General features: G+C 44.0%; 1 protein-coding gene across 2 annotated transcripts in view; it reads right to left on the reverse strand.

Moving 5' to 3' along the window:
* Positions 1 to 14,951, reverse strand: part of RNF216 (ring finger protein 216) — a 113,895-nt gene extending 98,944 nt beyond the window's left edge. For both annotated transcript variants that reach the window (XR_012647822.1, XM_075011282.1), the window contains exon 1: positions 14,826 to 14,951. The gene's annotated coding sequence lies outside the window, so the exon portion shown is untranslated. The remainder of the gene's footprint in view (positions 1 to 14,825) is intronic.
* Positions 14,952 to 15,228: the final 277 nt, after the last annotated feature.

A 15,228-nucleotide genomic window follows, 5' to 3' on the forward strand; every position in this document is an offset into this window, starting at 1 on the left:
TAGTACATAGGTTGTAATGGGTTTTTCACTGTCAGTCCCTTGGGTACAATGTCCATTTTCTTGCATTTGGAGAGAAAGATGATGTCTGTCTGGATCTGGGCAAGTTGTTTCATGTAGCTGATGGATCTCTTTTGCTGCTCCTTTCCACTAACTTTACTGCTTTTGATTCTCCATTCATCTTGAACAAGCACGTGCAAAGTGAGGGGCAGGCCCCCTTGGGGGAATGTGAAATTTCCAAAGCGTGGGGGGGTGGGATGCACAACATGATTAGCGGCTGGGTCTCAGGCTCATTCATTAAAAATGCGTTACGTTTTTAATGTGTATGCAAATTTACACATCAATTAATAAAGATTTTACATCTACATATTTATTTTCATGCATGTGCCAAAAGGGTTCCCCGCCACCCATATGAACATAACTAAAATTTCCATCAGTTTCGATTCCATTAGACAGGTGCGAGGGAGCTAATCGCAGGGATGAAACCTGGGGCCTGATGTAAAAAGTTTGCCTACCCCTCATCTACACTACAAGCTGCTTCATTTCAGCTTGAACTGGTGCAATTGAACTAAAGCAAGTAGCCACAAAGTAGCACCACGCATTCTATAGGGGTACACCCTGTATGAAGCCTGCACAGCACTCCTGCTAGCAACTCCGAGTCTGTGAACTGTTGCAAATTACCCAGTCTTAGCTACTTTTAAATGGAGCTGACAGACAAGTCAGGTGACAGTCAGTGCTCAAACTGTAACAACTATGACTGCAGAAGAGCCTCCAGTGACCCTGTGCAGAATACTCCATGTCACAGTAATCACTTTTTGCACAGAAAAGTAAGCAATTGCAAGAACCTGTATGTCCACATGTGGTATTTTACAGGTATGCCAGAGGATGCAACAGTAGTGGCAATTTATGTTAGGGCAGAAGCGCTTTCAGAGAATTTCTCTCCCCAAACCCCAGACAAATTGGTCCGTAACAACTTAGCTAGGCCTGTTCCCACCTCTTCAACATGACCCATCATGCTGGGAACTAAATCCTTGCTTTCCACAACCAGGAACTTACTGTTCAAGGCAAAAAACACAAAGCACCCAGGATTTTACTCTCCATAACCAGGTCAGTTTTACCCAGAGGGAAAACTCTTCCAATTACTTCATAAGAAATGGTTGGCACAGACAAGTTAACATCCTGAGAAGCAAAGTCATGCAGACTGATCATATCTCAAGCAAATTTAAAAGGAGATAAACCTGTCCCTCCATGCACAGTAGAAGGACGTGCACACACATCCTGAAAATGAAAGAGCCTTGGGGAAAAAAAAACTGTAACAAATGGCATTCTGAATTTTATTACCACAAGGGTTAGGGTTCATCGTGTCCTCAGCACTGGCTCACTACTCTGTGCGTAGCTTTTTTCTTACAGCAATGAAGGGAAACAACTTCTTCAATAAAGGTCAGACTAGGGTAATACCAACTCTCCATCTTACCTCTTTTCTTTCCATGAAGAGTAGTGATCAAAAAGCCATAAGATGAAACTTTTTTAAAAAAGGTAAAGCCAGACTTTCATCCAGAGCAAGACATTAAATTAAAAAGGGTTAATTTCAAGAACCTACAAGCACTGGCAGTTCCACCAAGTGGTATGAATAAGAAATTCATAAGAGTTTACAGTGCCAGGGTGGCAACAAAGACCATGCAAAGTAAAAGAGCAGGGTTGTTTTGGTCTTTCACTGCATGAATAGTAAGAAAATGAAAGAGCTACCACACCCTCATGTGCAGGCCTTCAGTTTCAAGGGAAGTACAAGTAACTTATAATCACGCTAGCCACTGCTACCACTGTAATTAAAATATACTCCATTTAAAAGGATACTAAACAGAAGGACTAAGTCTGTCCAAAGAAATGGATTAAGAAATATATAGAAATATGGCTGACAAGCTGTTCTGTCCCCTGTACTCCCACCAACACAGAAGAAGATTGAACTGGGTTTTATAGCTCACTCCCATTAGGTTAACAACCTTCAGAAGGATGATGTGCAAATCGTACCAAAATTTTGTAGCCCCTGTGATCAGCTTCCAATATATTAAAGGAACACCATAAATGTTAACAAAAACGGGATCACATGGAAGGTCTCCTACCCAATCTTACATAACCAAAATAAAATTAAGGTGTTATTTTCCTCTATTTCTGTTTGTTTACTCTGCCTATTTGACAGCAATGCATCTAGCCACTTTCACTGTATAATCAGTATCCACTATTCTGTGTGTAGGCTCTTTCACATTGCAATTAAGGGAAAGAAAAACCATTAACAGAACAAAACAAAAAGCAGTCAAGTAGCACTTTAAAGACTAGCAAAATAGTTTATTAGGTGAGCTTTCGTGGGACAGACCCACTTCTTCAGACCATAGCCAGACCAGAACAGCATATAGACTAGCACGGCTTACTCTCTGTTACCATTAACAGAACAGCATTATTGTAAAGCCACAAAGACAGGTAGGGCGCTCACACAAGTATAGTACATAAAACTCTTAACTTTTAAGCCTATGAGACTTCAAGTTGGTAGTGTCCCTCTACTTACTTCTACACTCATATGTGTACACCTTCCAGGCACGGTCTGCTCCAAAGCCCTTATACAAACACAGTGAATTTGCAAAGTGGTCACTGAAGGGGACATTACGTTACCGAAGTGGGATCACAACCCAAAGAACCCAAGAAACAGAACTTTAAGTGCCCTCCTCAAGTAGTTCTCTGACTCCCCCTGCTTGTGTGGGAACGGATATGTTCAGATGGCACAAGCATTGAGAGAGAATTTCTGCTCAATGCCCGCCCGTGTTTCATTCCCCTTCAAAAAAGTGTAACGTAAAGGTGTTTTACTGAGCTCAATGCTGCTTGGAGAGCTGATGGTTTCTAGCCTAGCGATAGGCAATAAGCGGCCCACAGGCCAGATGCAGTTTGCCAGGGTTAGTGCTTGGCAGGCTGTTGGACATTGCTTACCCACATAGCCACAGGTACAGCTGTCCAACCTCCCACTGGCTGTGGTTCATTGCTCCTGGTCAGAGAGAACTGAAGCTCCACCCTCAATGCTTCCCACATCTCTCACTGTCTGGGAACAGCAAACTGTGGACAATGGGAGCTGTGAGTGGCTGCACCTGCAGACACACGTAAAGAAAAAGCCCCCAGCAGGCCGCTGGACGAACCCTGGCAAACTGCATATGGCCCATGGACTGCTTATTTTCCCCCCACCCCCATCCTTTTCATTTTCTGGCTCTAAGGCAAGGCTGTGGGGGAAGCTAGGGAATGTCGAAATCCTAACAACCATGTTCTAAAGAGACATCAAGCTCAACCATCTAAGCTTAAGGTTACAATGGTAGCTCTTTATCAACAGAAATGCATTAGTTCCCACCTTCCGCCTTCAGGCAGCTAACTGGTTTTCAGTTGAAATGTAGAACTTTAAAGACTAACATTCCTGCTGTGTTGTGCTGTTAGAGTATAGATTAACCTCTTATTTTTTTCAGTTGTAAAACAAGTCGAATTTTTGGCTGAGTTCAAACTGTTAAAACAAGGAGGCTAAATAATGCACATGACATCCAAGTGACTTGCCTCAGGGCCATACAGGCAGCGTGTGCATATTTTGTGGGTCACACTCACAGGAGACACAGAGCTGCATATATGTGGCCCTCCGTGTTAAATGGATTGAAAATCCCTTCCCTCTACTCCAAAAAAGAATTTTAACTTGCAACTTCCTTTCCTGAAGTAGAACAGTAGAATCCTAATCATCCAAGTTCTTTGGACCACAGGAAAGAGGCTGGGATAACTGAATGTCATGCTGGCAATTTACAAGAGGGGCAAGAGATACAACTATAAGACCAACATACCAAAGAACACATGCCAAAAAAAAAAAAAACACACACACACTGGTGCAAACAGCTCACAACTCATCTTTCACTTATTTTACACATAGCTATTTTACCCTTGGGGTGGGGACCAAAAGAATGCCAATTTAAACCATGTGATCTGCTGTTTCAAACACACTGTTACAACAGCAAGTTTTTCTACTTTTCACTCTTGGAAATTAGTTAACAACCTTCAAATTTAGCCAGTTCTAAGAAAAGTAAGACAGGCAAACAGCATCTTCCAGATTTAGACAAACAATTAACTTGAAGCTGCTTTTAAACTCTTTGAAACAGAGCAGGCTTCAGGTGCTAACCTGCCTGCCAGTTCATCTGCCAATTTATTATTTGACATTGTTTTAAAGATAAAGCATTTCTTTGTCACCCATTGTGCAAGAGCCCCACATAAAGAGCAAGAGAAACCCACTGGCTGGCTACTAAAGGGACACAATGAGACTACCAGAGTATTAAATTACTCAAAGTAGAAATTATTTCCTCGTCTTATTTTCAGAAATCTTCACGGTTATTCGTAACAAGAACAGGTACAAAAATCCAGCCAGAAGCATAATTTTTATACTGCTATATAACAAATGGGATCCCACATCATCAAGAGCCCTTAAGGCTGTTTCTCCAGCTTCTAGCCTAAGCTTATAAGCAAAAAGAGTGAGCCAAAAGTCCAGCCAGCTGTCCTGGACTCTAACTCCACCATGCTGCAGAGCCGGGAGCAAGAATGGCTATTTGAGCAAGCACTCAAGGTGATACAGGCAGCTGGCAAACTGTTGTCAAGTATCAGGACTAAGAGAAGCAGCCCATGAAAACCACAAAGGAGAGATCAGTATGGAGTCAACAGGTGCAGGCCAGAATCTCAGAGCCACATAAAGTTGACACCATTAGACAGAATTGGAGATAAGAGAGACAGGGAAACTACTTGTAATACACGAGCTTAACAACTTCTGGTGATACTCCAAGTGTGAAGCAGCTGAAGAGAATGAACCCAGTGGACTGAAGTACCCAGGACAGAGAACACTGAGCAGCACTGCAGGAGATCTGATTCAGACAGGGACAGAGAGAGAGATGTTTCCCCCCCCCTCCTTTTTTTTTTTTGTTAAATTTAAGTTGGGAATTACCACAAACAGTTTCACTTTCAATATTTTGGAGTTCATCAGTCTATCCCACTCTTCATTAACAGGCACAACCATCAATCTATCCCACTACTCTCCCCTTCCCACCTATCCCTGGCCCCGTTGGTCAGGGAGGGTGTTACCTGGAACACAGTACAGCGGTAGCAGGCAGAAGCAGCAGAGTTGTGCCACACCCTCCCAGCCCACTGAGTACTGCTTCTCCGCAGGCAGCAAGGGCTGCTTCCCACTGCCATGGAGGAGCAGGGCTCAGGGGGACAGGAGGGTGTGGCAGAGCAAGCTGCTGCTCCCACCACCTGGGTGGTGAGTGCAAGAAGGCCAAGGGGAGGCAACCCCCTGCTGCTGCCGCCACCCACCATCACACTCCGTCCCAAAAATCCTCACCCCGCCCATCCATAGGGCAGCTGGCGCAGCACAGTGACCCAGTTTAACCTACGGATTGGAACACTCTGGGTAGAAGGCATGATTTCGGGAGGCAACGTAAATCCTTTTATTGCAACAGCTTGCCTGCTTATCCTGGGGGAGAAAGGAGAGATCGGGGGTCAACTTGTACAGCAATTGTTACAGAGAGGATCTGGTGAAAGCAATTTTGAGAACAAACACATGTTCCCCTTAAGTATCTGAGATGCAAATATTCTGGTATTAACAGGTCTTAACTGTTTAGGTCTTGCATTTTTTATAGCCTGCAGAAAAGGAGCACAGGTAAGTAAACTGGTTATTAAATGATTTAATAACATTAAAAATGTTGTTAGAGTAGAAAGATTAGTTTACAAGGTAAGAGGACAGTGTCCCTGGGGGAAAAAACAAACAGCTGCATACTACTATTGGTAACTGACACTTCTGCATAACCCTATAGCAGGGGTTCCCAACCTTTTCACTAGTGCAGACACCCAAACACACCTACAAAGCCAATTCTAGCCAGTAGATGAAACTGCGTATCTTCTATACAAATGTGAACTGTGCACTCTTCCATGGATGCAAAACCTGGCATATTAAAAAAAGTCTTCAAATCACAAACTAAAGATGTTCATAAACAAACGCGTGCGTTACATCCTTTGCATCAAATGTCAAGACTGTCACAAACGAGAAACTCTGGAACAGAGTCTGACAAGAACCACTTGACGATTAAGAAAAGGAAGTGGGGATGGATAGGTCACACTCTCAGAACACCATCATCCAGCATAGACTGTCAAGCTCTCAGATTGAACCTGCAAGGAAAATGCAAAAGAGGAAGACCTCAGATGACAGGGAGAAGATTTACTGAGACTGAAGTACAACAGCTGGAGTCAGCTAGAAGTTTTGTCCTGAGTGTGTGAAGTGGAGAAGTCAACAGTAGCCATGTGTTGGTGTGGAGGCCAGGTCTTCAAGATCTTTGAACAAAATGATGCAAGGCCCAATTACAGAAAGGCGTCCTGGGGGAAGGAGGAAGCTCTAACTGAAAGATTTAAAATGTATAGACTGTATGCAGGCACTTAACTTTCTGCTACTTTTACTGTCTTTGCTGGATCATTGTATATGTATCATCCCCCCTTCTAACACAGCACACATCAGCATGTGTTTGTGCATGACTGGGGTCACTGGGATCTAGATGTACAAGGCATTCCTGTATTCACTTGTGGAAATTAGTGCTGCCGCTTACCCCACTTCATTTAAGGGTCTCTCTTCATTGCAGAGAAGAAAAACAGTCTAGTCTTGAGGCAGGTGACCATATTACGAAGTTATACCCAAGCACTTTCACTTGACTGCATCCACACTGGTGCTGATCACGAACGCAAGGTGCTAAGATTTCTGCAGGCACATCCTATACTTTTCACACTGCAGCAAGTGAGATGCTCAAGTTCTTTTCCAATGAATTGTGGGAGAACTCGTCTTCCCTTCTGAGCACGAAGTGGAATTGTGGGAAGATGCTGGAGGACTATCAGTACTTGAAAGGTTTTAGTCTGCATTAAAACTATAAAATGGACTGGTTACCAGCCCAAGTGCTTACAGCACAATGGCTCTTTCCCCAAGATGGGCCAGGTAGCTCAAGTGTAAAATACTAACTACTGAGGGAGATGTCTGTATGTGTGCACATGGCAATCTGATTACAGGCAACACTTGACTAAGAGCTCAAGTTAAAGGCTTGTCTTCCTTGCAGAGTTAAATACCTACTGATAATCAGGGATTTAACTCTTGTACTGGTATTTGGAGAAGTGCATGCAAACACTGTGCTGTCCCTAAAACGCTGGTCAGAGGCGATCTGAATTTATCAGTGTTCAAGTGCTAAGGGTGCCCAACTATTAGATATTAACAAGAATAGACTGTCAGACCTCTTTTTGGTAACCGTTTTGTTTTATTGTGCATTGGTCCTTCTGAACAGAAATGAGTTGAGGGTAGAGAACAGGAGAAGCTGTGCTTTTATGGTCTCATAAGCAGAGCGAACAGCTGGCAGGAAGGACTCCAGTAGCCCCTGGTGTACACAATTAAATAGCCTATTTGATGAACTAGAGTTCTAAATCTCCTTGCAGGATTTTTGCACTTTGCAGTATGTTTTCATCTAGCATTTGACATATGAGATTTGAGAGAGGCTGAGAGGTGGGGCTCAAAAACAAAGGCAAAAGAGAAATAATTTGTCCAAGCCAAGTTTGCACAGGCGGGAGCCAAACCGTTTTAGATTCATCTGTAGTAACTCAAATTTGCAGAGCATTTATTTTTGACTGGATGAAACTACTGGATTCCACATGGGGGTCTAAATGTCATTTCTAGAACTGAAACACAGATGTGCAGTGCCTTCCTTCAAAGCATTTTAGCTGGTCAGGGCGTTTTGTCTTTATGGACTTTTTAATTATTTGTAAACCACATAAAGCTGGGAGGCCTGAAGAAACGAAGTACAATACAGAATGTTTATGAGACTGGCCACTAGCCAGTTACCTTTATTTCAGTTCTCAGTAAAGACTTGACATCTCATTTCTTCATATATGAATGCATGTGCTTTCAGATATGTAGACACACAAATTTATCAGACAATCTAATAAAACTAAACTCTCCACTGGCCACTCATGGCAGGGCAGAAGTTGGAAAAATTCTCTTTTGCCTTTGTTTTTGAACCCCACTTCTCAATGTCTCTTCCATCTCATTTGCCACATGCAGTATGTCTTCATCTAGTAAAGTGCAAAAATCCTGCAAGGAGATTTATAACTGTACTGCATCAAACAGGCTATTAACTGCAAATTAACACTGTATGGATCAGAGAGCAGAGCCTCAGATAAAAACAAAATGTGTTGAGTGCTCTGTTGTGTGATACTAAAATTAAGACTGTATTCTATAAGCTACAAGCTTACTTAAACAACTATCGAAAAGGATACCGGTTATTACATCATCACCCAGTTAGCCTGACCCACTACAATTCCACTGTAGGCTGTAGATGGGATTTTAAACATGTTCTGTAGCAGAGCTAAAGCCAGTTCCCCTTATCTGCTGCTGAAAAGCATCAGCAGAACAGAAAATCCAATGCAGCTGCAGGTTCTCCGAGGAAGGGAAAAAAGGAAAGATTTTTTTTTTCTTTCAGGGATACTGCTGCAGCTGCCCTCTTTCTCCATCTCCCCAAAAAATTTGCAAGGTTTCTCTGCATTAGCAGACTGAGGATGACAATTCTCTGGTTAGCTTCGCTATTGTGCTGCATGTAGTTGTGAACGTTAGAGTTCGTCCATTTCCCTCACGTAGCTTAACTCACTTCTCCATCAGGGAAAGTTTTGTACTAGAACCTAGGTAAACACATTTTCAAACCCTGGGTCAGTGTTAGTCTTTATATACCCTAGTGAGCAAAAATGGGCCACCTGCAGGAACCACTGCAGAGCTATTATCTTCTCTCACAAGCACAAAAAGTGAATCAGCTCTTCTTCGGAAGATTATCAAGTGTCTAAGTTCCATTTCCAGCTCTGCAATGGCTTTTTCAAAGCCTTCAGGAAGTCTGAGTCTCACCTACCTCGGAGGAATGGGAACAATGCCAGCCACTCCCCAGAACGAACAATTTCTTAGTGTTCATAAAGGACTTTCAGGTCCTCAAATAGCAGGTGCTAGAGACACGTACTGTTTACTGACACCCACTTTGCTGTAAAGCTTCTTAAGCCATTTAGTCTTTAAAACAAATGTGATCTCTAGCAGGCATTTCTCAATTACATTGCACAGAAATATCAAGTCATACCTCTGCCAACTTTATCAAGCCAAATGTTAATTCACCAAAAACTTGGTCTGGATTACAACTGCTCAGCCAACCTAAAGAAATGAGAAGTCAGCACAAATAAGAGTGCCTGTCGCTGAAAATCAACAGAAAACATTATACATCACAATGATCTTCAGAGCCCAAGCTGCGGGCTATGCCTTTGGTTCAACTTAATTCAGAACCTGAAATGAAAAAAAAAAGACAAACCTTAATGTGACCGACAAGCATCACAGACAGTGAAATGTCAGATTTTGATGAAGACAGAAGTAGGAACCAATGCTCAATTTACATTACCATGACTGAGCAGTTCAATTAGAGATCCCTTAAAGAAAATAGCACAGCTGACCTGCTGCATTATAAACTCTTCTACCCCCCTCCCCTCCATTAACCACCTCATTCTCTCAATCACCTTCAAGCATCTCTCTTGGCAGAAGACTGACCCAGTATGCCAGATGTCTTAAACTAACTACTTTGGCAAGAGACAGAAATAAATACAGTGCATCATGCCTCTATGCAATTTCCTATTTAATTCCTAAATTCAATACTTTCTCCACTTAAATGGGCACACGTAATGCTACTTGAATGCCTACACAAGATTTGTTAGTGTAACAGCAGCAAAAAAAAACAGCCTAGAGAATGGAACATTAACTGTCCTTTAAAAATTGTGACCTTTCAACACAGCAAAAGCTATGAATCTTCGGCTGGATTAGAAACTCGGAATGATCACTATCAGAGTTTATTACAAGTATGCCTTCCTAAGTATTGGACAGGGGCCAGTGATCTGTCTGAAAATTCTACACTTAAGACATTACAAATTAAATCAGCATGGAAGCCAGAATTGTAAGACCAAGGCAAGAACCCCCAAGGTAATCTCAGATCCACATCTGTGACTCAGATCAGGGTAAAGTCTTCCATATTCTCTATGCCATAATATTCCAGGAAACATAGCAAGTTAGGAATGACCTGAACATATTTACTGTATTTTTTTTTGCTCATCAGTTTCAGCCAGCATTTTACCATAGTTCTCTGATGAGTTAGTATTTCAAATCAGCGTTAGACTTTTGTGACCAGGAGATAGTTGACCCGATGAGATAATGTCTGTATTGAAGACTATAGACCTATCATTTCAATACGTAGCTAAAGCTTGATCACATTGGCTTATAGATAAATAGCTTCCCAAATAAACTGTATATTCCATGGCTTCTGCTGCCCATGCACTTGCTGTAAATAGCAAGGAATCTATCACAGCCAGTGTAACTCTCATTTACAGTAAATGAATTTATGTATAGCAACTTTGGAATGCATAACTCACCCCTACAATAAAAAGGCCATTAGTTCAGTGAATGCCAGTCTACAGTTCTTGCCTGAAAGAAAAAGTCCACTTTTCTGATTTATCTTTTAAGCCGAAGCTTTAAAGGTTTCCAGATCAAGTCCACCTGCAATATGCTTCTGACTGGAGAAATAGTCATACAGTTCTAAGGTCCCCAGGAAGAATACAGCCTATTGCAAGCACTGACACCCACTCTTGCACAGGAAGTGGCGTGCACTGTTACACTGAAAGCTACTCGAAATGTCAGAATAGTTCAAAAATGTACATTTAGGAAAAACAACAAACAGGAGTTTCTATCAACAGACTCTGAAAACACCCACAAGTCCTCACTTCCCAACTGCTCTAGTTTCTGGGCTGTTTATTCTTATTAATCAGTTACTGGTCACTTTGCAACACTTCCTGTCTCCTTCCAGTTGTTTCTCCAACTCATCCTTTAATATCACAGTTATTTTAACCTCAATATGAATCACCTACTTTTGCCACCTAGAGATTCAAGTGTACAGCATGTGTCCAGCTGCAAGATAGCACTAAACATGTAACTATCAGCCAGGCCTGTCAGATACTTTATTAGCAGACCCACCCCTTTTCCAAACAAGATGCAGTGTCAGCCTGCCATGGAATTCACAACACCAAAAGAATGTCTGAAATGTAGGTCTAAGATGGAAAGCAAGCCACAGGCTCTTTGCTCTGTGTTTCTACAGTACCTAAAACAAAGGAACACTAGTTATAAATCATACCCCAATCTGCTATAGTGTCCTGTTGTCCAGTGTCCTTCCCTCACCACACACACCTTTAAAAACACCTATTTGCACTCATTGTATTTAGCTGTATAACAGTGATCACCCCTGACCAAAAATCATATACCATTCTCACACACACACACAAAGGGACTTTACATAATGCTTTGCAGGAACATTCCAAGACAGCATCACTACACAGTACGGATGTTAAAAGCAGCTAACACGTTGAATTACAGAGCTTAGTTGTATCAGAGGGGTAGCTGTGTTAGTCTGGATCTGTAACAGCAACGAAGGCTCCTCTGGCACCTTACAGACTGACAGAAAAGTTTTGAGCATGAGCTTTCGTGAGCACAGACTCACTTCATCAGATGCTGGTCTTGGAAATCTGCAGGGCCAGTCTGTGCTCACGAAAACTCACGCTCAAAACTTTTCTGTTAGTCTATAAGGTACCACAGGACCCTTCATTGCTGTTACAGAGCTTAATGGGTTTGCCCATTTTAACCTAAGTTCTGCTGCCCCTTCAGATTCCACCACCTGGAATGCCTCAGCCAGTTGCAGCAGAGTTAACTGGCAAGGGCTGACTAATCAGTAAGCTTCATGCTTAACCATCTACAACACACTATGGACAGGACCATGCCATTACAGTTCTTTCACTGAAAATGGTCAAAATCTTTTGCCACATATCCATAATGATTTCCTGTTTAGATACTGACAGGCAGTACTACTCCTCAATGCCTAGTCTCAGTAGTATGGCTAAGATTTTGTCAGGGGTGTTTTTAGTAGAAGTCACGGACAGGATGCAGGTCAAACAACAACATATCACAGAAGCCAGAGCCCTGTCATGTGGGGAGCAGACAGCCTGAACTCTGGCATGTGCAGAGGTGAAGCCACTGCCAGAGAAGCCATGGAGCTCTGGATCTGAGGTCACAGGATCCATGACCTCAATGACCTCATGCAGACCCACAGCAAATAAAATCCATTAAGATGTTGATTTTAGAATGTGGAAAGGCCCACTGAAGTAACTTGGATTTTGCATAGCAATAGTACAAAAGATGGATTAAAGATGTTACCACCGCACTGCTATCAAGTTGGCCCTGAAACTTTGCTACTCCCAAAATAAAAATCCTGTCCTGCAGCTAGTAACACTGCCTTCTCCACATGGCTGCATACAACTATTTAGGAGCAACAGCTAGAAATCTGACTCAGGGCAGAAGCTTCTATTAATTCTGGTCCCACACAGCTACTGAAGATTCCAAGGGACAAAAGGAAGAGTACATTTAGACACCAGTTCCTCCACCAGCAAAGACAGGCACAAGAGCGCCTTGTAGGCAAGGCCATAAGGTATATCTTGTAGATATTTCTAGCCCTTGAAGCCCATCTCCTTCCAGAGAACTGGGACTGTCACGCTTCTGCTCACTGCAGGACTGAGGAAGGGTAGGAACCACAGGAACAGAGAACACTTACAGAACCGAGAGGGGAAGCGTGAAGAGAGACATGAAAATTGATGCAAATTGCTTCATTTTAGCATGAAAAAAATTCAGTCTCTTTCAAATATTAAACTATCACAGCTATTTGGATCAGAGCTGAAATATGACCATGAGCTACTTGAACAAACCATGGTAAAAGACACCAATAAATTACATTGTAGCCCTGTAGTATTCCACACTTACCTCCAGTAAAGAACGTGAGTGTGGCTGAAGCCATACTTTTTATTTTACATAAAGAACATCAAAAGCTATCAGATTGAGGAGTAAGCCACAATATTGTGTTTAAAAAGGTTAAATTTCACCCAAGGTTTTGACAAAACAGAGCTAAAAGAAAAGTAGACTGTTTACTTTTTTTTTTTTTTTTTTTTTTTTACTGTATGTATATTTTAACTAGACCTATTTTAAGGCTTTTTTGAAAAAAATAAGGATAAAGCTAACCTAGATACAATCTCAGCACATGCCAACTTTTAGACACTTACTAGATACAAGTGATTGAGAAACAGTCATTAAGGCAGAGATTTTCAAAAGGCACAAATGACAGCTAAGTACCCAATTCTCATTAGTGTTTTTCAAAATCTGCTGCAGAACTCTTAAGAAAGATGGCTCACAGTAGTAAAGCTGCCATATCTATATTATTACCACTACTTTCCAGGAACACCTGCAGTGTCTTCAATGAAGTACCAACACAAAGGGTATGGACCTGAAATAGCTTGCACTCCGAAAATGACATTGTTATAATATACCAGATTGAAAATATGGCATATTTTCAACTTTTTTCCTCCCTCATTCATGCTGGAATGAAGTTATAACTCTAGTTATAATTTTCATTGCTTTAACTGAAAAAAGGCCTCACTTTAAAATACAAAGCTTCAAGTTACCTTGGGAACATGACTCTGTTTTGTTTGAAACCTGGACCATGCCAACAATCATTTGTCCACAAGAGATGTAGCTCCAATAGTAGCAACTGCAGAACACTTAGCATAGGCCACAGGTTCTCAGATGGCAGGTTGTGGACCCAAAGTGGATGGTAAACCTGGTTTAATGGGATTGTGAAGGATGGCTTAGAATTACTGGGGCCTGGACCAAAGCTGAAAACTGAGGACTTTTGCCCCAAATGACAGGACTGAGGTTACAGGCCTCTTGCCCAAACGTGCTAGGCTTAGGTTTCGGCCCACGTCTCTGAAAGCGAGGTGAGGAAGGAGTTCAGGTATCAAACCCCTGACATGGCAGAGCTATCCACGTCTCATAACTGGCTCTTTACACCCACAACTCATTTGAGCCAATGCTCCTTTTAAATGGGCTCCTTAGCGAGCTGCCAGATTTTCAAAACAGGAGCTCCTTTCACGCCCCAGCGTCCTACTCCGCCTGAAGCCTTCCTGCCAGAACAGGAAACTAGGCAAGAAGGGGAGAACTTCACATACTCTGTGAGCTGCGCCAGACCTGACTCTGGCTTAGTGGTGTCCTGGCTATTCGGAAAGTAAACACACAGCAGGGCCTAGGCAAAGCGAGGCGGGACAAAACAACACAGGGGCTCTGAGTGGGGTTCTGTTCGCCAGCAGGGCTAAGGGCAGCCCAGGCCCACACACCCCACAGCTGCTACAAGCGGTGCTGAAGTAAAACTGGCTCCAGTTATTGCAGCTAGAACAGCGACCCCCACGCTTGAAGTGTGGGGCTCTGAAGCAAAAAGGCAGGTCCTCTGTTACAGACCCATTATACAGAGAGAAAGGCACGAGCCTGACCCCTCCTCCCGCCACGAGCCCTGCCCGCCCGGAACCCGGCCAGCTCCGGGCCAGAAGGCGGCACCTCACAGTCCCTCCGCCCGGCCGTGACACGGGTCCCGCCAAGGGCTGCGCCGCCTGCCCGGAGGGGACTTGCCAAGGTCACAGCGCGAGCCAGGGGCAGCGCCGGGCACGGGACCCAGGAGTCCGGGGCCCCCGCCTCGCTCCCTGCCCAGCTTCGGGCCCAGCCCTGGAGCCTACCCCACGGCCGGGAGGGAGTCGGGGGGGGGGCTGCCCAAGAACCCGGGGCCTGGCTCGTCCCGGCGGCGTGAGGGACTCACCAGCCCCGGGCCGCGTCGCGCGAGCCCTGCCTCGCCGCCGCCTCCTTCGGGCCCCGCTTCATTTAGCCGCCGCGGCCAGGCAGGCTCCTTCCGGCCCGCACCGCGCTGCGCCCTGGCCGCGCCGTGCCACGTGACCGCACCGCCGCCGACCATAGAGAGGAGAGGGAGCGGGAAAGGGCGCCCAGGAGGGGCCCGTCTCCGCTTTGGCACCATAGAGATAGCTCCAGTTGGTCCTCCCGCTCTCCCCCAGAGGGGAGGGGGCGGAGTGGAGCTGCTGCCTGGCCGCTGCGGGGAGGGGAGGAGAGCTCAGGGCCAGGGGGAAGGCAGAGCTGGGGAGGGCACAGGAGGGGAGGGGAGGGGAAGGGCAGGAGCGCTGGCAATAGGGGCCAAGAGATGGAGGGGC

Source organism: Carettochelys insculpta, chromosome 16, assembly GCF_033958435.1.
Source record: "Carettochelys insculpta isolate YL-2023 chromosome 16, ASM3395843v1, whole genome shotgun sequence".
In the NCBI taxonomy this organism is placed as follows: Eukaryota; Metazoa; Chordata; order Testudines; family Carettochelyidae; genus Carettochelys; species Carettochelys insculpta.